Source organism: Rana temporaria, chromosome 5 (assembly GCF_905171775.1).
Source record: "Rana temporaria chromosome 5, aRanTem1.1, whole genome shotgun sequence".
Lineage (NCBI taxonomy): Eukaryota > Metazoa > Chordata > Amphibia > Anura > Ranidae > Rana > Rana temporaria.
Genome location: NC_053493.1, coordinates 421,487,529 through 421,512,043, shown reverse-complemented (window position 1 = coordinate 421,512,043; position 24,515 = coordinate 421,487,529). Strand labels below are relative to the sequence as shown.

General features: G+C 46.2%; 1 long non-coding RNA gene across 1 annotated transcript; it reads left to right on the top strand.

Annotated features, from left to right (window-relative positions):
* Positions 1-15,082: 15,082 nt before the first annotated feature.
* Positions 15,083-23,949, top strand: LOC120939703. Its single transcript, XR_005749358.1, has 2 exons — positions 15,083-15,258; positions 23,794-23,949. It is a non-coding gene; the product is annotated as an uncharacterized LOC120939703 (long non-coding RNA).
* The last annotated feature ends 566 nt before the right edge of the window (positions 23,950-24,515 follow it).

Sequence of the window (24,515 nt, the reverse complement as noted above, 5' to 3'; positions counted from 1 at the left end):
CCGGGAACGCGCCTAATTTAAATGATCCACGCCCCCTACATGGATCATTCGAATTAGGCGGGCTTGCGCCGGTGGACTTTACGCTACGCCGCCGCAAGTTTACAGGCAAGTGCTTTGTGAATCAAGCACTTGCCCGTAAAACTTGCGGCGGTGTAACGTAAAGGAGATGCGTTACGCCGCCGCAGTTATACGAGAATCTGGCCCATAATGTATAAAAAGTTTTGTCTAGACTTTATTTGGATGGCCTGGATCTTTAAAAGGAGTGTCTCTGTGTATAAGTCGGGTGTTTGCCGTGATTTTGGGAAAGGTCGTGAATCGCAGATCGCTGTTCAGGTAAAGGAGTGGAGGATTAACCTGCCCGCGGAGCGCGCCATTCCCAGATTACGGAGGTATCGGAGGGGGGCCACAGATGGGCGTCGCCGTACTCATTTACTCTCTGATATCTCTCCATATGGCCGTCACGCTGTCGGCTCCGCTGTCTGACCCTCCCAGAGGTGTGGAGTCCCCCGATGGGAGTTCCGACGGCATTAAAAGAGGCAGAGCGGTAAGAAAAAAAAAACGATTAGACTTTGTATTGCTGAGAATACTTCCACTCAGGGATGTATTCATGGGGCCCCGTGGAAAACATTTGATGGGGGGCCCCCCAGCGATTTCTTTCTGCGGTGACAAGCATAGGTGTGCGCTCCAAAGCTCAAACACACATGCGCAGTAGACCAGTGGGGATGAGATTGGTGTTGGTAGTTTTATTTATTTTGGTATGTAGCCCCCTCTACTTCGCCTAAGGCCTTGCACTCACAGGGGCCTCGCGGCCGCCTTACTTGCCCGATGCATTACCCCAGTTTTGAGGGACAGGGGACCTTAACGCTGCTGTGCTCAGGCCCTGACTCAGGAGCGGGGGCCGCCAGCGTCCCTAACAACCAGTGAATATCGGTGACACCACCCCCTTGTGACGTCAATGACCCAGCATGCCCTCAGTCAATGACGTCACAAGGGGGCGGGTTCATCAGGTGACATCACCGGGTGGCCCTCGCCCCTTAGTTATTAAAAAGCAGGATCTGGGGGACGCCTTGCTAAATTTATGGGCACAGTGGATGTGTTTAAAGGACACAGTGGCAAGCTCCTTCCACGATGGCGTGCACGTGCACGTAGAGACGCGCGCGCGCTCGTAGGTGGGGAGGCGAGAAACATCCATGGGATTGCACGGCGGGGAGGACGGACCGCCGAGGTGAAGGAAGGGAAGAGACAGCAGCTTCCAGCCAGACACGCCGTGTGCCGAGAGCCGCACAAACAGGCCCCATCGTATCGCAGCATCAGAGGGTGAAACCTAAGGACACACGCGGCCCCCCCTCACAGGTTATACAGTCTGCGAGGAGCGGATGGAGAAGCAGGAAAGGAGACACGCGCCGCTGCGCTGCTGAGCATACACAACCACCCTCATCACCCTCATCTCCGGTAACATACAGGCTTCAGATAGAAGCACTGAGGTAAGGTAGGGGCTGGGGAAATCCCTGATGGGAGATGTAAAGGAAGTTCTATGCTTACTACCAAGCGGGTAAGGAGAGATGGTTGAAAGATCAGATAAGGGCTATATATAATACTCTCATATAAATCAAAGAAGTGGATATCCTAAGAGGTGATGAGAACTGATGTTAAAACTTAAGTATGCATACAGCAAATGGTGAACAGACAGGACTGTATTCTGACTGTATAAAAGAACATCCCAGCAGCATATAGTACTGTTAAGCACTGCATATGGGGTATGTTATGTTATGAGTTCGTTCATGGTTACGAGGCTAGAAGGGGTTAAAAAAGCAACCCCCCAATTGAACAAGTTATCTGAATTAAAAAGATTCAACACTCTGTACATTGTACCCTGAAAACCTGTGCAATACGCCGCGCCATGAAATCTAACGGTCTGGCACTTAAAGTAGTCCTCGGAAAAATCTGAACTCTGAACTTAGAACATTGAAAATTCATGTAACACTCCTTGGATGGGTACGATAACTCACTGAGGGGTAAATTTTGACCGTAAAAGACGGTGGGGGAGAATAAGCCCCTCCTGACATTTGGCATACAGGTTTTTTTTTTTTTTTTTTTTTTTTTTTTTTTGTTAAGCTTAGTAAAGCACGGCAGGAGGATCAGGAGGACCAGGAAGAGAGTCTGACCATGGATAGGGGGCAAAAAAAAAAAAAAGGGGTTAAAGTATAAACCCCTAAACTAAATAAGGTCTTGCATTTTGTAAGGATACACCCCCCCCCCGGCATAAGACATAAAGTAGCCAACATAGTCCATGTAAAAAACCCCCGCTAAACCTGGAACCCTGAAACCGGCCCAGCAGGCCCTGTGGCCCTCCATTTTGGTGCCTATCTCCCCTCTTTGGCCACCCTCTATGTATGTTTTCTCTTTTTTTTTTTTTTATATACAAGTAATATCCTAGTGATTGGTCAAGGAAATCTACCCTCACGACCGCAGGGACATGTATAGAAGCATTTAACACACGAGGTGTGACAGCCTTATTGGCGCTCAATGGCTTACTTAAAGCACCACAAGACTCAGGATCATCGCTAATCAGGTGTCAGTTCCTTCTGCCTGTAACCTGACCCTGGGTTTATGACTGCGCTCTGACCCATACTTTTGACTCTACCGGTTCACAGAACTCTGCGGATGACTCTGGTATGTGACTTGACGCTCACTGAGAACCGCAAATTTTGATTGGGTTGGATTGGGTGAAACGAGCATTTTTGCTCTGGCCTTCACTCTCCCCTTCTCATCTTATTATTTCTCTCTCTCCTTCTATGTCCATTCCTTTCGGTCTTCTCTCCCTTTTGCTTGTTTTTTTTTTTTTTTTTTTTTTTTTTTTTTTTTTTTTTTTGGTGTTTGCTCTATTTTGTGATGGGGATCTCAGATATCGGTCAAATACTAAGATATATTAAGCAATTTTCCCTCAGGGGCAGTGAATGAGAAAGAAAACCAAAGAAAATTCAAATTTAAAGGGGGATAAGACTCGGTCATACTGGGTAGAGTACCAGACATTGGATTCCTTATTAACCCGTCGGGAATAGGAAGCCAAGCTGGGGAAGAGAATTAGAAGGAAGGAGACTAGGATGAGCAGAATGACGAGTAGATCAACAAGGGGGGGACCCCCAACAACTCCAAGTAATACAACAGCAACAAGCTCAATAAGACCATTTGTGACAAGAGGAGAAAGCCCGCGAGTCACTGAGGCCCAGGGGGTAACAAAGCAACAACAAGCAAACAAAGTCAAAAAAGCGGAAAATAAGAAACCCCAGAGTGATAACCCCAGAGAAACATCTATAGAATCAAGAGAGGAGGGGCCTACAGGAAGCAGACTGGAGAGTAGCAGAAGGGATGAACGAAGCGCAGACACTCAGTCCCCCTCAAAGGGAGAAATGGCAGAGATGTTGTTAAGGCTGGAAAACGTGATAAAAGGAGAAATACAGAATTTACGGACAGATTTTGTCCACATGCTCTCTAGAATTGAAACAGCAGAAGAACAAATAGAGAAACAGGAACAGGAATCAAGCGCACTAAAAGCCCAGATGGATCAGATTCAATTACAACAGAGGCATATTCTCTACAAATTGGAGGACCAGGAAAATAGAAGTCGGAGACAAAACTTAAGGATAAGATTCATACCAGAGAAGAGGGACGAGGACCTCAGGCCAATAGCTCAGAAATTATTCAACCCAATACTGGAAAGAACAATAGATAACCCAATTGGAATCGAAAGGGTCCATCGAGTGGGAAACCCGAAAAGAGCGACCCCCGAGCGAACAAGAGATGTCATAATAAGGTTCAGATTTTATGAAGATAAAGAAGCAATTTGGAAGAAATTGAGGGGACAACCCCCGATAGTGTTTGAAGGGACGGAGTTGCAGATATTCACAGATGTGGCCCCAGAAACCCTGGCAAGGAGATGGTTGTTAAAACCACTCCTAAAGCAGATGATAGACTCGAACATTAAATATTACTGGGGGTTCCCTGCCTGCCTAATTGGAACAAAGGAAGGGAGATCTGCGACACTAAGATTTCCCGAGGACTTAAGGGAATTTTGTAGGAAATTAGATATCCAGGTCCCTGACCTACCAGGTTGGGAGTAGGGGGGGGGCGGGGACGAGAGGGTGAGGGGGGAGAGTGGAAACTCCCGCCCTGCCCACTCTACCCTGTTCTCCCTAGTTGCCCCTTCTCTTTTTTTTTTTTTTTTGTGTTTTTTTTTTTTTTTTTTTTTTTCTTTTTTTTTTTTTTTTTTTTTTTTTTTTTTTTTTTTTTTTTTTTGCCATTACCTCATATGCTCTTTTCTATCCCGGATTCGGGCTTTCCGCTGACCTCGGACTGGGGCTTAGTCCCCGTCCCCCCCCCCTCTCCGGCTGGAAAACCGGGAGAGGGGGGAGGCAATCTCAGACCCCCACCCAGAGCGATCTGGACCAGGGCTTGGAAGATGGCCCAGAGGCCTTTAATAGGCCAAATAGGGGGGGGAGGGAGGGAGGGGGGAGGGGATGGGAGGGAGGGGGGGATGGGCTGGAGGGGGAGACGAGAGGGAGGGAGGGATGGGTTGGAAGGGGAGAGGACGGGAGGGTGGGGGAGGGGACGGGGGGGGCGGGAGGGAGGGGAGGGATGGGATTGAGGGAGGGAAGAAACCCTATCTCACCAAAACAATCAGAAGAGAACATAATCCGAAGAAAGGAAAACAAAGATGACAGTGATTAAATGTCTGTCCTATAACGTCAAAGGCCTTAATAGTCCTACTAAGAGACATAAGATATTAAAGGAGTTGAAAAGGCTTAGGACAGACATTGCCTTCTTACAAGAAACCCACCTTACATTGGGGTCAAACATAAAGATATACTCCCCCGACTTTCCCAGATGGTACTATGGAGATACCATCTCAAAAAGAGCTAGAGGGATAGCAATTGGAATAGCGAAGGGGACACGGTTTGCTCTAACAGATAGAATGACAGACCCGGAAGGGAGATTCCTCTTTTTAAGGGGAAAACTGGAGGAGGAGGAATACACTTTTGTAAATATATATGCTCCGAATACATCCCCGATGAAATACCTGTTGGGAATATTAGAGAAATTAAAAGATTTTAGGAGGGGAAAGTTAATACTGGGAGGTGACTTAAACTTTTGTATGGACCCGAAAGTAGATAAAACCTACCAGACATCAGATACCCAAGACATATTATTAAAAAAGGTTAAGGAAAGTTTGTATAGAAATCAATTAGTGGATACATGGAGGATCTTTAACCCGGGCCAACGAGATTACACGTTTTTTTCCCCGGTCCATGGTAGTTATTCTCGGATCGACCACATACTGGTAGACCATAGAATGTTGGAGATGGTGGTCGAGACAAGAATAGAAACCATGACGATTTCGGATCATGCCCCCATTAGCATATCCATAAATATCTCAGGGAACCAAAAGCCCTATCAAAATTGGAGACTTAATGAAGAGCTAATAATCAAAGAGAAAAGTTTCCTGAGGGTTAAAAAAGAATTAGAAGAGTACTTTAAAACAAATGAGATAGATGGAATCTCTAAAGCAACACTTTGGGACGCCCATAAGGCGGTGATAAGAGGGGTTCTGATCTCTGAAGGAGCAAGGAAGAAGAAAGAAGAGAGTAGTACAAGGGAAAAACTTATAGAGGAGATTTTTAATCTTGAACAAAAACATAAGAAAATAGGAAAGCAACAAGACCTATATTTAAACTTAGTAAACAAGCGAAATGAGCTTAAAGAACTCTTAGATCAAGATACAAAAAGGGAATTTAACTCAATAGCAAGGGAAAGATACAGGTGGGGAAATAAAACAAGCAAACATCTTGCTCGGATGGTACAAAAAAAGAAATCTAGGAATTATATAGACAAAATTAAAAATGAAAAAGGTAAGGTCTTACATACAACAAAAGATATTGCAGAAACATTCAGAATATACTATGAAAAACTGTATTCGGTAGAACAAAAGAACTGGCAAAAAGGGGAGAAAGAAAATAAGATTACAACATTTTTAAAAGAAGCAGGAATACCAAAAATAGATCAAATGGAGGCAGAAGGGATGGATAGGCCTATCACAGAAAATGAAATTAAGCTAGCATTAACAAGTTCAGAAACTGGAAAAAGCCCGGGCCCGGACGGCTTCACAGTGATGTATTATAAAAAATACAAGGAGATCCTTCTACCAAAACTATGCCAGTACTTTAATGGACTTGGAAGAGAGTATAAATTGAGTAAAGAAGCATCAGAGGCAACCATCACAGTTATCCCAAAGGAAGGTAAAGACACAGGAAGCTGTTCAGGGTACCGGCCGATATCTCTGCTGAACACTGATATAAAATTGTACGCAAAGGTATTGGCCGGAAGAGTTAGACAGGAAATGACAAAACTGGTACACCCGGACCAAACGGGCTTTGTTCAGGGCAGAGAGGGTAGAGACAATGGAGTAAAAACACTCTTGTTGCTCCAGAGAATGAAGGCAGTAGGGTCCCCAGGTTTACTTCTGTCGATTGACGCAGAAAAAGCGTTTGACAGAGTAGACTGGGGACTTATGCTGCTGACTCTGAGAGGCATGGGGTTTGGACAGAGAATGATAGACTGGATCGCAGCCCTTTATTTGTCGCCCACTGCCAAAATAAAGATAAATGGCAGTCTATCTCAAACTTTCTCAATGAAAAATGGTACAAGGCAGGGGTGTCCTCTGTCGCCACTCCTGTTTGTGCTCTCTTTGGAGCCGTTGCTGGCTAGGATACGCAACTGTAAAGAAATAAAAGGGGTCAAAGTGGGAGAGGAGGAATACAAACTTTCTGCCTTTGCAGACGACATCCTCTTCTATTTGGACAAACCCAAAACATCAATCTCAAACCTATTAAAGCTATGTAGAGATTATGGGGAAATTTCGAACTTCAAAATAAATCTCACCAAAACGGAGATTATGAGTATAAATATAAGTAAATTAGAAGAGCAATTCTTAAAAGTGAAGTACCAGTTCGCCTGGGTTAAAGAACTCAAATATTTAGGGATACTGTTGGCAAACTCTATAAAAAAAATGTATAAGATAAATTTCATTCCCCTATTAAATGAAATTAAGACAGAAATAAAAAGAGTGGAAAATAGAGCAATATCATGGATAGGACGAATCAATTACTGCAAAATGGTTATCTTACCTAAAATATTATATAAATTTCAGATGATCCCCATAGCCCTCCCGAGAACACTATTTTCCGCTTTAAAAAAAATAATTATGAATTATATTTGGAGAAATAAGAAACATAGGATATCACTCCAGACCCTAAAACAACCAAAAAAAAAGGGGGGCTTAGCGGTACCGGACGTCAAAGGATATTATGATGCAGTGGTAATGACAAGGGTGGTGGAGTGGGCCAGAGCCAACAAAGAAAAAAGGTGGGTTAGTCTAGAAAATGAGTTAGCACAGACGAGGCTGGACAAGATTATATGGAATCCTCCTCAATTTAGAACACTAGAGAAAAACACACATGAAATAACAAAAAATGCACTTAAAATATGGGACAATGTCTACAAAAAAATTGAGAAGGAATATAATTCACCTTTTATAGCACTGAAAAATAATGATTATTTTGCACCAGGTAAAACACAAGTCGGGGGGAATTGGATCAAACAGGACACGGCACAACTAAGGGACATAATAAGGGAGGGTCACATAATAACACTACCCGAGTTAAAAACTAAAAAGAATTTAATGGAAATTAATGAATGGAGGTACCAGCAGCTCAAGCATTTTACCCAGGATCTACCAGGCCCACTGAGAGCGGGAGACCAGTTAACAGACCTAGAAAAAATATGCTTCATGGAAAGAGCAAAAGGAACTACATCAAAGTTATATAGAATTCTATTGAAGATGGATGGGCAGAATATACCTCCATTCATTAAAAAATGGGAAAGGGAACTGGGAACACAACGGGATACGGGCACAATAGATAAAATGTTGGCTCTGACACACTCCTCGGCGGTAGATAGTCGAACGGCGGAGATGTGTTTTAAATGCATATCCGGATGGTACATGACCCCGGATAAGCTAAAAAAATTCAAAGAAGATCAGACAGGAGAGTGTTGGAGGGGATGTGGATCACCAGGAAATATGGCACACATCTGGTGGGGGTGTACTAAGGTTAAGAGGTATTGGGAAAAAATCTTGGCCTGTGTGGAAGAGATCACGGGGAAAAAGATCAAGATGGACCCATGGGTCATCCTATTTCATGGGGGGGAGGAAGGTATAAAAAGTTACAGGAAAACGCTTGTACCACATCTACTCAATGCCGCTAAGAGACTTATTCCAAGGAGGTGGCAAGAATTGGAGTGCCCCTCAATTTGGGAGTGGATAGATGCGGTCGAAGAAACTTACAGAATGGAAGAATTAAAAGAGGGCATAGAGGGTAATAACATCTTACAAATTACGAAATGGGATAGATGGAGGACTTTCAAGAAATCGTGGAGTTATGCAGAAAAATTAAGGGTAGACACTTAAAAGAAACACTAGAAGAAAATTTGAAAGAACTAGTGATATAGGAGATTGTTTAAGGTGAGATAGGGGGGATGGGGGGGGGAGGAGAAGGGGGGGATAAAATAAAAATGTAATCCTTTTGTTCCTCTGAAATATGAGGAGTGACATTTAACATTTAATAAATAACATTAATATATATTTATATATATAATAAAAGAAAAAAAAAGAAAAAAGAAAGAAAAACGAAAGAAAAAAAAAAAAAAAAAAAAAAAAAAAAAATTTTTCACACAAGAAGAAGCGACACTTATGATGCAAAACCAACATAGAGATGCAATGGGCAGGTGCGCCGAACATGAGCATATAATGCACACTCTATGGGGTGGAGTCTGAAGTGAAAAAAAAAAAAAAAAAAAAAAAAAAAAAAAAAAAAAAAAAAAAAAAAAAAATAAAGGACACAGTGGCTGCGTTTAATGGGCAAAGTGACTACGTTTGGCATAGTAGCTGCGTTTGATGGGCACAGTGGCTGCGTTTGATGGGCACCGTAGCTGCGTTTGATGGGCACAGTAGTTGCGTTTGATAGGCATAATAGCTGCATTTGATGGGCACAGTGGCTGCGTTTGATGGGCACAGTGGCAGCGTTTGATGGGCACAGTAACTGCATTTGATGGGCACAGTGGCTGCTTTGGTGGGCATAGTAGCTGTGTTTGATGGGCACAGTGGCTGCGTTTAATGGCACAGTATCTGCGTTTGATGGGCATAATAGCTGCATTTGATGTGTACAGTGGCTGCGTTTGACGGGCACAGTGGCTGCGTTTAATGGGCACAGTGGCTGCGTTTGATGGGTACAGTGGCTGGGTTTGATGGGCACAGTGGCTGCGTTTGACGGGCAAAGTGGCTGCGTTTAATGGGCAAAGTGGCTACGTTTGGCATAGTAGCTGCGTTTGATGGGCACAGTGGCTGCATTTGATGGGCACAGTAGCTGCGTTTGATGGGCATAATAGCTGCGTTTGATGGGCACAGTGGCTGTGTTTGATGGCACAGTAGCTGCGTTTGATGGGCACCGTGGCTGCGTTTGATGGGCACAGTGGCTGCGTTTGATGGGCACAGTGGCTGCGTTTAATGGCACAGTAGCTGCGTTTGATGGGCACAGTGGCTGCGTTTGATGGGCACAGTGGCTGCGTTTAATGGCACAGTAGCTGCGTTTGATGGGCACCGTGGCTGCGTTTGATGGGCACAGTGGCTGCGTTTGATGGGCACAGTGGCTGCGTTTAATGGCACAGTAGCTGCGTTTGATGGGCACAGTGGCTGCGTTTGATGGGCACAGTGGCTGCGTTTGATGGCACGGTGGCTGCGTTTAATGGCACAGTAGCTGCGTTTGATGGGCACAGTGGCTGAAATTGATGGGTGTTTTTTTTTCAGAATTTAACTACAGTAAGAAAAGTCAGATGGGCAGAAATAGGAATCCACGGGCGCCGGGCGGGTGTTTCGGGTCCATTACACACATGAACTCCATCGCTGCGTTTAGCTATTTGCTCAGATTTCAGCTCTATGCCAACTTTTTTTTTTTCTGTTTTATGAAGGTCACAAACGAAGGACTGAAGAAGAGCGATTCACAACCCGCCAGACCCCAGAGTCTCCAAGAGCCAATAAATCTGTTACTTCCCGAGAACAACCAAATCTCCAGCCTGATTGGCAGTTGCCTTCCTTGCATCATCAACTGGCTTCCATGATGAGCTTTCATATTCATTGTCTGCCTCTCAATAAAGTGATGTAGAAACGCATTTGTGTCATTCGTCTATCTATGTTTATTGCAGGGCTCGACAAATCCCGGTCGCCATGGCGACTAGGAATAGGGTCCTGGCGACTTGACTTGGAAGGGGGGGCAAAAAAAAAAAACAGATGTGTAAGCTGGAGCCATCTGGTGGTGGCCATTGGTATTACAAGTTAAGCATTACAAGTTAAACAGCAATTCTAATGTCATTTTTCACTATTTTTCACTGCCATCTTCTTCCCTCTAATTAGAACCCCCAAACATTATATATATTTTTTATCCTAACACCCTAGAGAATAAAATGGCGATCGTTGCAATACTTTCTGTCACGCCGTATTTGCGCAGCGGTCTTACAAGCGCACTTTTTTGGGAAAAAATTACACTTTTTTTAATTAAAAATAAGACAACAGTAAAGTTATCCCCATTTTTTTTTAATATTATGAAAGATAATGTTACGGCGAGAAAATTCATACCCAACATGTCACGCTTCAAAATTGCGTCCGCTCGTGGAATGCCGGCAAACTTTTACCTTTTAAAATCTTCATAGGCGACGTTTAAAAAATTCTACAGGTTGCATGTTTTGAGTTACAGAGGAGGTCTAGGGCTAGAATTATTGCTCTCGCTCTACCAATCGCGGCGATACCTCACATGTGTGGTTTGAACACCATTTACATATGCGGGCGCTGCTCACGTATGTGTTCGCTTCTGTACGCGAGCTCGTCGGGACGGGGCGCGTTTTCTGGCTCCTAACTTTTTTAGCTGGCTCCTAGATTCCAAGCAAATTTGTCAAACCCTGGTTTATTGTATGTCGTCTTTTTTACATGTTGCATATTACTATACCTGATCACAAGAGAAGGGAAAACCTCTATAAAAATGTAAGCAGTTGGGGTTTATACAAAGTTTTTAACCACCTGCTGACCGCCACGCGTATTGCGCTCCTTTAAAACAACCTCGCCATCTGTTTTCCAGAGCAGCCGTTATTTCTCTGGAGGTCTCCTGTGGGCTTTTCTTTGTATCCCGAACAACTCTCCTGGCAGTTGTGGCAGAAATCTTTCTTGGTCTACCTGACCTTGGCTTGGTATCAAAAGATCTCCGAATTTTCCAATCAAATTATCATGGCCGCTTGGTGTGAGCCCACACTGCCGGTGATCGCAGGAGGGAGCCTGGATCCAGATAGGGATTCAGATTGCCTTACTGCCTTGAAGAGATCCAACCGGGACCCAGTGGGAATGGCTTGAATCTGGCTTGAAGAAGGAATCCAGTAGTACCCGGGATGGAGTCAGTCTTGAAGAGATCCACACTGCCCATAAAGATTAGTTCTTCTTCTACTGAGCGCCAGGACCCTCTATCTCCCTTACCGAGCACCATGACCCCCCATCTCCCCCACTGAGCACCAAGACCCCCCATCTCCCCCACTGAGCACCAAGACCCCCCATCTCCCCCCACTGAGCACCAAGACCCCCCATTTCCCCCACTGAGCATCATGACCCCCCTCTACTGAGCGCCAGGACCCTCTATCTCCCTTACCGAGCACCATGACCCCCCATCTCCCCCACTGAGCACCAAGACCCCCCATCTCCCCCACTGAGCACCAAGACCCCCCATCTCCCCCCACTGAGCACCAAGACCCCCCATTTCCCCCACTGAGCATCATGACCCCCCATCTCCCCCCACTGAGCACCAAGACCCCCTATCTCCCCCCACTGAGCATCAAAACACCATTCTCCCGACTGAGCACCAGGGCCCCCCATCTCTCCCACTGAGCACCAAGACCCCCCATCTCCCCCCACTGAGCATCAAGACCCCATTCTCCCGACTGAGCACCAGGACCCCCCATCTCTCCCCACTGAGCACCAGGTCCCCTATTTTCCACAATGAGCGCCAAGACCTCCCATCTTCCTGACTGAGCACCAAGACCCCCAATCTCAACCCACTGAGCACTGGGACCCTCCCCCCCACTAGGCACCAGGACCCCCATCTTCTCTAACTGAGCACCAGGACCCCCCATCTCCCCCCACTGAGCACCAAGACCCCCTTCTCCCGACTGAGCACCAGTACCCTCCATCTCCCCTGACTGAGCACCGGGTCCCCCATTTTCCCCAATGAGCGCCAGGACCCCCCATCTCTCTACATTGAGCACCAGTACCCTCCATCTCCCCTAATTTCCCCAATGAGCGCAGGGATCCCCATCTGCCTGACTGAGCAACAGGACCCCATCTCCCCTGACTGATCACCAGGACCCCCATCTCCCCTGACTGAGCACGGGGTCCCCCATTTTCCCCAATGAGCACCAGGAACCCCCATATCTCCCCACATAGTACCAGTACCCTCCATCCCCCCTGACTGAGCACCAGTTCCCCTAATTTCTCCAATGAGCGCAGAGACCCCCATCTTCCTGACTGAGCAACAGGACCCCATATCCCCTGACTGATCACCAGGACCCCCATCTCCCCTGACTGAGCACCAAGACCCCCATCTCTCCCAACTGAGCACCAAGACCCCATGAATCCCAACTGAGCACCAGGACATTCCATCTCCCCCACTGAGCACCAGGACTCCCCATCTCCCCTGATTATCAGCACCCCACAGATCCCCTGACTGAGCTCCAGTACCCCCCCCCCCCCCCGAATGACCACCTCATCTGTCTGAACACCAGAACCCTTCATCTCCCCTGACTGAGCACAATGACCTTTCATCTGCCCCCACTGAGCACCAGTACCCTTCATCTCTCTTGACTGAGCACCGGGACCCCCCATCATCCCCGACTGATCACCAGTACCCCCATCTCCCCCCACTAAGCATCAGTACCCCCCATCTTCCCTGACTGAACACCAGAACCCTTCCTCTCGCCTGACTGAACACCAACTAAATCTTTGCCCTGGGAAAGAATGTCTAGCTTCAACCCTTGGCGAAACCGTACTGACCCCATATAAAGGCATTTCACAACACATTGCAAGCGTCTGTGGTGAGACACATTGCAGTTTGTTATTGTAATGTGCTAATGTGCATTTCCTACACATAGGCAATGCGCTTACTTGCAGTATTGAGTGTGTTTTTGTTGCACTGAGCTGTGTGTCGTATGCTTTTTTTTAAATACATACAGTATCTCACAAAAGTAAGTACACCCCTCACATTTGTGTAAATCTTTTCTTGTATCTTTTTTATGTGACAACACTGAAGAAATGACACTTTGTATCTACAATGTTGTGTAGTGAGTGTACAGCTTGTATAACAGTGTACATTTTCCATCCCCTCAAAATAACTCAACACACAGCCATTCATGTCTAAACCGCTGGCAACAAAAGTGAGGACACCTCTAAGTGAAAATGTCCAAATTGGGCCCCAAGTGTCAATATTTTGTGTGGCCGCCATTATTTTCCAGCCCTGCCTTAACCCCCTTGGGCATATAATATATAATAAAGATATAATAAAATAAAAAAATATATATATATACATACATACAGTACATCTACAGTACAGACCAAAAGTTTGGACACACCTTCTCAATCAAAGAGTTTTCTTTATTTTCATGACTATGAAGATTGTAGATTCACACTGAAGGCATGAAAACTATGAATGAACACATGTGGAATTATACATAACAAAAAAGTGTGAAACAAGTGAAAATATATTTCATATTCTAGGTTCTTCCACCTTTTGCAGCAGACACATCTCTAGAACTGGTAAGAGGAGACTGTGTGAATCCGGCCTTCATGGTAGAATATCTGCTAGGAAACCACTGCTAAAGAAAGGCAACAAGCACAAGAGACTTGTTTGGGGTAAAGAACACAAGGGATGGACATTAGACCAGTGGAAATCTGTGCTTTGGTCTGATGAGTCCAAACTTGAGATCTTTGGTTCCAACCCCCGTGTCTTTGTGCGACGCAGAAAAGGTGAACGGATGGACTCTACATGCCTGGTTCCCACCGTGAAGCATGGAGGAGGAGGTGTGATGGTGTGGGGGTGCTTCGCTGGTGACACTGTTGGGGGTTTAATCAAAATTGAAGGCATACTGAACCAGCATGGCTACCACAGCATCTTGCAGCGGCATGCTATTCCATCCGGTTTGTGTTTAGTTGGACCATCATTTATTTTTCAACAGGACAATGACCCCAAACACACCTCCAGGCGGGGGAAGGGCTATTTGACCAAGAAGGAGAGTGATGGGGTGCTGCGCCAGGTGACTACCTCTTGAAGCTCATCAAGAGAATGCCAAGAGTGTGCCAAGCAGTAATCAAAGCAAAAGGTGGCTACTTTGAAGAACCTAGAATATGAAATATATTTTCAGTTGTTTCACACTTTTTTGTTCTGTATAATTCCACATGTGTTACTTCATAGTTTTCATGCCTTCATTCACAATTTTCATAGTCATGAAAATAAAGAAAACTCTTTGAATGAGAAGGTGTGTCCAAACTTTTGGTCTGTACTGTACATCTCTGTACAGTACACATTACAGTATATATATACACTGTATATATAAAGCACTGCATAAATGGATGGCGCTATATTAGTAATAAATAAAATAAACTGTGCTTTCTTGTGAAAAAAAATAAATACAAAAAAAATAAACTGTGCCAGACTGAAGGGAAGGTCAGGGTGATAGATTTTTGCTGCCACTGACCGTCTTCATTGTTCAGTAAAGCTGGGTTACGGATTGCAAGCTCTTCTTCCCATTCACTTGCGTTTTAACATTCATATAAATTGTTTCAAATGAAGCTGAAAGTTTCCTTTAAAAGGAGTGGCGGTGAATGTCCCGTCCTCCCGGTGATATAAAATGTAAATATAAAATCCGGGGATTAGACAGCGTCGGGCAGACGGAGCCGCACCTGCTGCAGGTATATCAGGATATCCTCAGATGGGTCTCTTTCTGGTCCTCTCCCTGTGTGTCCACATGGCCGTCACATTGTCCGCTCCGACCTCTGACCCTCCGACCTCTGACCCTCCGACCTCTGACCCTCCGGGAGACGCCGAGGCACCAGACGGTGATCAGGTAACTGACTTCATATGTCTTTATTAATGATCCCGGGGAAAAATCCTTCTGCCGTTCCACCATGCTGTATATTACAGGCGCTCTGAGCCCCGGGATCCTCCGATCGGCTGATGCCGCGTACACACGGTCGTTTTTTGTCTTTAAAAAAAACGTTGTTTTTTCAAATGCCTACACACCATAGTTTTTTCAACATGCTCTAGCAAAACGCGGTTACGTACAACACGTACGACGGCACTCTGTTCCATTCAAGCTCGCGTCATAACTCGCTTCTGAGCATGCGCGGGTTTAAAAACGTTGTTTTAAACGTCGTTTTACCCCAGACACGATCATTTTTTATGACACAAAAAACAACATAAAAAATGGAAGCATGTTCGAATTTTTTTTTTTGTCGTTTTTCAGAAGACATATGGCCAGATTCAGAGAGAGATACGTCGGCGTATCAGTAGATATGCCGACGTAACTCTGAATCTGCGCCGTCGTAAATGTAAGCGTATTCTGGAAACCAGATACGCTTAACCACTTAAGGACCGGACCAATATGCTGCTAAATGACCCAAGGGGTTTTTACAATTCGGCACTGCGTCGCTTTAACAGACAATTGCGCTGTGGTGCGATGTGGCTCCCAAACAAAATTGGCGTCCTTTTTTCCCCACAAATAGAGCTTTCTTTTGGTGGTATTTGATCACCTCTGCGTTTTTTATTTTTTGCGCTATAAACAAAAATAGAGTGACAATTTTGAAAAAAAATGCAATATTTTTGACTTTTTGCTATAATAAATATCCCCCAAAAATATATAAAAAAAACATTTTTTTTCCTCAGTTTAGGCCGATACGTATTCTTCTACCTATTTTTGGTAAAAAAAAATCGCAATAAGCGTTTATCGGTTGGTTTGCGCAAAATTTATAGCGTTTACAAAATAGGGGATAGTTTTATTGCATTTTTAGAATTATTTTTTTTTTACTACTTATGGCGGCGATCAGCGATTTTTTTTCGTGACTGCGACATTATGGCGGACACTTCGGACAATTTTGACACATTTTTGGGACCATTGTCATTTTTACAGCAAAAAATGCATTTAAATTGCATTGTTTATTGTGAAAATTACAGTTGCAGTTTGGGAGTTAACCACAGGGGGCGCTGAAGGAGTTTAGTTTCACCTAGTGTGTGTTTACAACTGTAGGGGGGTGTGGCTGTAGGTCTGACGTCATCGATCGTGTCTCCCTATAAAAGGGATCACTCAATCGATACACCGCCACAGTGAAGAACGGGGAAGCTGTGTTTAGACACGGCTCTCCCCGTTCTTCAGCTCCGGGGACCGATCGCCGCTGGAGCTTCGGACCGGGTCGCGGGAGCGCGCCCGCGACCCACGGCTGGGTACTAGTACAGGACGTATGTACATGTGCCCAGCCGTGCCATTCTGCCGACGTATATGTGCAGGAGGCAGTCCTTAAGTGGTTAAATTAGGCTAAGATACGAGCGGCGTAAGTCTCCTACGCCGTCGTATCTTAAGGTGCAATATTTAGGCTGGCTGCTAGGTGGCGCTTCCATTGAGTTCGGCGTAGAATATGTAAATGCCTAGATACGCCGATTCACGACCATACGTGCGCCCGTCGCAGTAAAGATACGCCGTTTACGTAAGGCATTTTCCGGCGTAAAGTTATTCCAACAAATAGCTGGCCTAGTCAATGTTAAGTATGGCCGTCGTTACCGCGTTGAAATTTGCAATTTTTACGTTGTTCGCGTAAGTCGTCCGTGAATGGGGCTGGACGTATAATTTACGTTAACGTCGAAACCAATACGTCCTTTCGGCGTACTTTGGAGGAATGCACACTAGGACATGTACACGGACGGCGCATGCGCTCTTCGTAAAAAAACGTCAATCACGTCGGGTCACCAAACATTAACATAAAACACGCCCCCCCCATCCTCATTTGAATTAGGCGCGCTTACGCCGGCCCCATTTACGCTACGCCGCCGTAAGTTAGGAGGCAAGTGCTTTGTGAATACAGTACTTGCCTCTCTGACTTAAGGCGGCGTAGCGTAAATACGATACGCTACGCCGCCTTAAAGATGCGGCGCCGTATCTGAATCCAGCCAACAAAACGATGTGAAGCCCACACACGATCATTTTAAATGACGCTTTTAAAAATTTAATGCCGAAAAACGACCGTGTGTACGCGGCATTAGGCTCGGTTCACACCGGTTGCGATGCGAGAACCACAGCGATTCCTGTGCGAGTTCCCGCATTGCATCTCTGTCGCTCTCTGAGAACCGCTGCAGCCGTCAATATAAAGTTAATGACGCCCCCAAAAATCGGTTTCGCAGAACGCAGTGCGAACTGTGAAATGGGATGAGATCGGATCACATGGGTCTGAACACCCCCGCGTCATCCGATTCCAGAGCGGACAAAAATAAAAAGGGTCTTGCTCCGTTTTGTTCCGAATGCGATGCGATTTTGTATGGATTTGCACTGTACAGACATCGCATGTGATGTGATGCACAGGCACGCGGTGCGAATCACATGCAATGTCCGGAATCGCACCAGTGTGAACCCCGCCTTCAACTACTTAACCACTTAAGCCCCGGACCAATATGCTGCTAAAGGCGTTTTTACAATTCCGCACTGCGTCGCTTTAACAGACAATTGCGCGGTCGTGCGACGTGGCTCCCAAACAAAATTGGCGTCCTTTTTTCCCCACAAATAGAGCTTTCTTTTGATGGTATTTGATCGCCTCTGCGGTTTTTATTTTTTTGCGCTATAAACAAAAATAGAGCGACAATTTAGAAAAAAATGCAATAATTTTTACTTTTTGCTATAATAAATATTCCCAAAAAAGATATAAAAAATGTTTTTTTTCCTCAGTTTAGGCCGATACGTATTCTTCTACCTATTTTTGGTAAAAAAAAATCGCAATAAGCGTTTATCGATTGGTTTGCGCAAAATTTATAGCGTTTACAAAATAGGGGATAGTTTTATTATTATTATTTTTTTTACTACAAATGGCGGCGATCAGCGTTTTTTTTCGTGACTGCGACATTATGGCGGACACTTCGGACAATTTTGACACATTTTTGGGACCATTGTCATTTTCACAGCAAAAAATGCATTTAAATTGCATTGTTTATTGTGAAAATGACAGTTGCAGTTTTGGAGTTAACCACAGGGGGTGCTGTAGGAGTTAGGGTTCACCTAGTGTGTGTTTACAACTGTAGGGGGGTGTGGCTGTAGGAGTGACGTCATCGATCGAGTCTCCCTATATAAGGGATCACTCTATCGATGCGCCGCCACAGTGAAGCACGGGGAAGCTGTGTTTACATACGGCTCTCCCCGTTCTTCAGCTCCGGGGAGCGATCGCGAGGGGGCGGCTAGAAACGAATAGCCGCACCCTCGTCCCGGATCGCTCCCCGCGGGTTTCTGACCGCTGCAGTTGTACGTCGGCTGTTTGAAGTGTAATACCGTTGTTACGGCAGAAGCTAGCTACCACAACCCCGGTACCCTCTTCAACAGCGGGCGCTCCTCTTTCAGATAGAAGTGGTCTCAGCGGCGGATTCCCCCGCAACATCATTTTATTGGGGGTGGGAGAGGGCCCCTCCCTCCCGCCGCGCTCCATGGTCTCTGCCGCTTATCAGAGACGTCGGTAGCGGCGGAGACAATTTGGGGGTCCTCTCCCCTCACAGGCTGGATTCCCCCGCTTGGCTCCACACCATCGCAATGGCGGAAGCGACGTCAAATGTTACTTTCGCCCCAATGGTCTTAAAGGGGAATTTTTTATTTATTCTTTTGCAACAAAAAAAATTACTTTTCATGTTTTATTTGCATTTTTGTGTAAATGTTAGATCTAAGGGGCTAGATTCAGGTATCTACGCCCATTCTTACGGCGACGCAGCGTATCGTATCTACGCTGCGCCGCCGTAAGTTATAGAGGCAAGTGCTGTATTCACAAAGCACTTGCCTCCTAACTTACGGCGGCGTAGCGTAAATGGGGCCGGCGTCAGCGCGCCTAATTCAAATGATGATGAGGACGGCGTGTTTTATTTAAATTAATGGTGACCCCTCGTATTTTACGTTTTTTACGCATGCGCCGTTCGTGAAAGAATCCCAGTGCGCATGTTCGAAATTCCGCCGCAAATCGTCATTGCTTTCGACGTGAATGTAAGTTACGTCCAGCCCTATTCGCGAACGACTTACGCAAACGACGTAAAAAATTCAAATTTTGAAGCGGGAACGACGTCCATACTTAACATTGGCTGCGCCTCTTAATAGCAGGAGCAACCTTATGCCGAAAAAGCCTAACGTAAACGACGTAAATAAATTGCGCCGGGCGTAGTTACGTTTGTGAATCGGCGTATCTAGGTCATTTGCATATTCTACGCCGAAAACAACGGAAGCGCCACCTAGCGGCCAGCGTAAAATGGCACACAATTATACGCCGCCGTATTCAAGTTACGTCGGCAGAGGAAGCCTATTTTTTGAACGTATCTGCCTTTGAGAATCGGCGTAAAGATACGACGGCGCAGATTTGGAGATACGCCGCTGTAACTTCTACCTGAATCTAGCCCGTTGTCTTTACATACTTGCTGAAAATATCAGTTTTTCATGGTGAATTTTATTGGCTTCTAATAAATAATGGGCTAGATTCAGGTACGAATTGCGCCCTCTTACGGAGGCGCAGCGTACCGTTTTAACCCTGCGCCTCCGTAAATTACGTGCGCTACGCTTCATTCGTGAAGCAGTAGCTACGTAATTTGCGCGGGCGCTCCTTAAAAATGCCCGGCGTAAGGGCGCGTAATTTAAATGATCCCGTAGGGGGCGTGGATCATTTAAATTAGGCGCGTTCCCGCGCCGAACGTAGTGCGCATGCTCCGTCGGGAAACTTTCCCGAGGTGCATTGCGGCAAATGACGTCGCAAGGACGTCATTTGCTTCAACGTGAACGTAAATGGCGTCCAGCGCCATTCACTTACGCAAACGACGTAATTTTCAAACATCGCGACGCGGGAACGACGGGTATACTTAGCATTGGCTGCCCCTGCTAATAGCAGGAGCAGCCTTACGCGGAACCCGACGAACGTAAACGACGTAAACTGCGAATGTGAGTATAGAGTATAGTATGAGCATAGAGTATGCAATTTGCATACTCTACGCTGACCACAACGGGAACGCCACCTAGCGGCCTGCGTAAGAATGCAGCCTACGGTACGACGGCATAAGAGCCTAATGCCAGTCATATCTTAGGCTGCAGTCGGCGTAACAAGCTTTCTGAATACAGAAAAGTCGTTACGCCGGCGCAACTAAGCAATTGCGCTGATTAACTATGGTTACGCAGACGCAATTGCTTACTGAATCCACCCCAGAGTTTTTTATAATTACCGTATTTATCGGCGTATAACGCATACTTTTTCCCCCTTAAAATCAGGGGGAAATCGTGGGTGCGCGTTATACGCCGATCCCTGCTTTCTGAGCGCCGCCGCTGACATATACAAAGTGCAGTACACTCGGGTAAACTCGGCTGGGCTCGGCCACGCTCGGCTCCACTCGCGGTCACGCCCTGTGCCGCGTCCTAGCCTTTATGCGAGAGGAGCCGAGCGTGGCCGAGCCCAGCCGAGTTGCTGTAAGTAACTGTAAACTGTCAGTATTTTTTTTTTTTCCTTAGGATTCCCTTCTAGGTTCAGGGTGCGCGCTATACGCCGGTGTGCGCTATAGGGCGATAAATACGGTATTATGTGGACCATTTGCACCTTTAACCACTTAAGGACCGCCTCCTGCACATATACGTCGGCAGAATGGCACGGCTGGGCACAGGCATGTACAGGTACGTCGCCTTTAAGAGCCCAGCCGTGGGTCGCGCACGCACCGCCGCCGGTGCGCACACGCAACCTGGTCCGAAGCTCCGTGACCCGATCGCCGCCGGTGTCCCGCGATCGGTCCCCGGAGCTGAAGAACGGGGGGAGAGGTGAGTGTAAACACAGCTCTCCCCGTTCTTCACTGTGGCAGTGTCGTTGATCGTCTGTTCCCTGATATAGGGAAAGACGATCGATGACGTCACACGTCCAGCCCCGCCCCCCTACAGTTATATACACATATGAGGTCACACTTAACCCCTTCAGCGCACCCTAGTGGTTAACTCCTAAACTGCCATTGTCATTTTCACAGTAATCAGTGCATTTTTTGCTGTGGAAATGACAATGGTTCCAAAAATGTGTCAAAAGTGTCCGCCATAATGTCGCAGTCACGAAAAAAAAATCGCCGATCGCCGCCATTAGTAGTAAAAAAAAAAGATTAATAAAAATGCCATAAAACTATCCCCTATTTTGTAAACGCTACACATTTTGCGCAAACCAATCGATAAACGCTTATTGCGTTTTTTTTTTTTTACCAAAAATAGGTAGAAGAATACGTATCGGCCTAAACTGAGGAAAAAAATATTAGGTAGATTCACGTAGGGGCACCTAAAATTAGGACGGCCTAGCCTACTCTTTTTAGGCTACACCGCCGTAAATTAGTTAGGCTAGTAGTGATTCTCAAACCACTTACCTTCAAATTTTTGGCGGCGTAGCCTAAAACGAGCGGGCGTAATCGCGCCTAATTCAAATGACTGGGAGGGGGGCGTGTAGTATTGAAATGAGATTTGACCTCACGTTTTTTGACGTTTTTTACACTGCGCATGCGCCGGGCGACTACATTTCCCAGTGCGCATTGCGGCTAAGTAGGCCGTACGGGCCTATTGATTTCGACGCGGACGTAAACGACGTAACTCCCCGATTCGCGGACGACTTGCGCAAACAATGTAAAAAATTCGAACCTCGCGTCGGGAACGGCGGCCATACTTAACATTGTTATTCCACTTCATAGATGGAATAACTTTAGGTGGCCTATCGCATACGGAAACGACGTAATGCGACGGTGTAGGCCCGGCGTACGCTCGTCAATGTCGTGAATCGGCGTATCCCCTCATTTACATAATCTAGGCCGGCCGCAATGGAAGCGCCATCTAGCGGCCAAAAGAAACATTGCAACCTAAGATAGAACGGCGCAAGCCAGCCTATCTTAGATATGTTTAAGTGTATCTCTGTTTGAGAATACACTTAAACATAGGCCGGCTTAGATTCAGTGGGCCAGATTCATCAAGAGATACGACGGTGTATCTCCTGATCCGCCGTCGTATCTCTGAGATCCCACGGTCGGATCTATGCGACTGATTCATAAGAATCAGTTACGCATAGATCTCCCTTAGATCCGACTGGTGTAAGTGACTTACACCGTCGGATCTTAGGCTGCAATCTCCCGCCGGTGCAAGTTTCGAGGTAAGTGCTTTGTGAATACTGCACTAGCCTCGCAAAAGTGCGCCGGCGGATCTGTAGATAAGCCGGCCTAACTCTTTGTGAATCTACCTATATGTTTTTTATATCTTTTTTGGGGGATATTTATTATAGCAAAAAGTTAAAAATATTGGCCCAGATTCTCGAAGGCGTTACGACGGCGCAACACCATTAGCGCCGTCGTAACACCTCATCTGGCCCCGGGTATCTATGCGACTGATTCTCAGAATCAGTTGCGCATAGGTACCCATTAGATCTGACAAGCGTAAGGCTGTTACGCTGTCAGATCTTAAAAGTAATTTTTTTTCCCGCCGCTAGGTGTCGCATCGTCGCTTTTCCCCGTCGTCTATGCAAATGAGGTAAGTACGGCGATTCCCGAACATAAGCGAGGTCGACGCAGCGAATTAACGTCGTTTGCGTAGCGTTACCCGACGCGTAAGGTTGCCCCTGCTAATTAGCAGGCGCAACCAATGTTAACTATGGCCGTCGTTCCCGCGTCGAATTGAATAAAAATTACGTCGTTTGCGTAAGACGTCCGTGAATGGCGCTGGACGCCATTTACGTATACATCTAGGCAAATGACGTCGGGGCGACGTCATTTAGCGCAATGCACGTCGGGTAATTTACCCGACGAAGCATGCGCAGTATGCTTGGCGCGGGAGCGCGCCTAATTTAAATGGTGCCCGCCCCATTTGAATTGGGCGGGCTTGCGCCGAGCAATCTAACGCTACACCGCCGCAAGTTTACAGGTAAGTGTTCTGAGAATCAGGATTTAAACCTGTAGACCTGCGGCGGTGAAACGTACAGCACATACATTACGCTGCCCAGGAGCAACGCTAATGTATGAGAATCTGGGCCATTGATTTTTTTTCAAAATTGTCGCTCTATTTTTGTTTATAGCGCCAAAAAAATTCAACCCGCAGAGGTGATCAAATACCACCAAAAGAAAGCTCTATTTGTGGGGAAAAAAAGATGACGATTTTGTTTGGGAGCCGCGTCGCACGACCGCGCGATTGTCAGTTAAAGCGACGCAGTGCCGAATCGCAAAAAGGGGCCGGGTCCTTTACCTGCATAATGGTCCGGGGGCATGAGTGATTAAAGGTGTAAATTGAGGAAGGTGTAAATTCCTTATTAATCCCCCCCCTCTGTGTGTGTATGATTGAATTGGCGATCATTTGTCACAATCGTTCTTTCTGTTGTCTTTTTTTTTTATGAAGATCTCCAATGAAGCGGATTCGGAATACGAGACAAACGCGGACTTGGTCACGGACCGGATCCCGAAGCATCCGGGAGGTTTAGTAATGGCGGGAAGTTGTCTGGCGTGCTTTTTCGGCATGCTGTCCTTCGCCTGAGATCTCCGGGAATGACGCCGATACAACCCTCCAATCACGGGAACGCTTGCAGTTGCTTGCGCAGAAGTTTAAAGTAATGCAACATTTTAGTGTATAAATAGTAAACGTAACACATTTCTATTGTAGGAAATTGACACTTCCACCCCCCACCCCCCCTCACTAGTAATAGTCAGACACTAGGGGGCGCTCTGATCTGCTCTACACACGGTGTCGGTTGCTCATGGCGGTGATTTTTGTTGCATTTTATCTTTGATCAATAAATGATTTGACGCTATTGTTCTTTCTGATTTTTTACTGACGTTTGGATCTTCCTGGATTAGTGCAGGTAAAGGATATGTAAAGGTTTGTTTAACCGCTTAAGACCCGGACTATTGTGCAGCTAAAGGACCTGGCCTCTTTTTGCGATTCGGCACTGCTTCGCTTTAACCGGTTAACGCCCGCCGCATGTACATATACGTCCACAGAATGGCACGTACAGGCATATGGGCGTACATGTACGTCCCCGCCTTTCCGTGGGTCGGGACCCCCCCCCCCCGGTACATGCAGCGGTCGGAAACCCGCGGGGAGCGATCCGGGACGACGGAGCG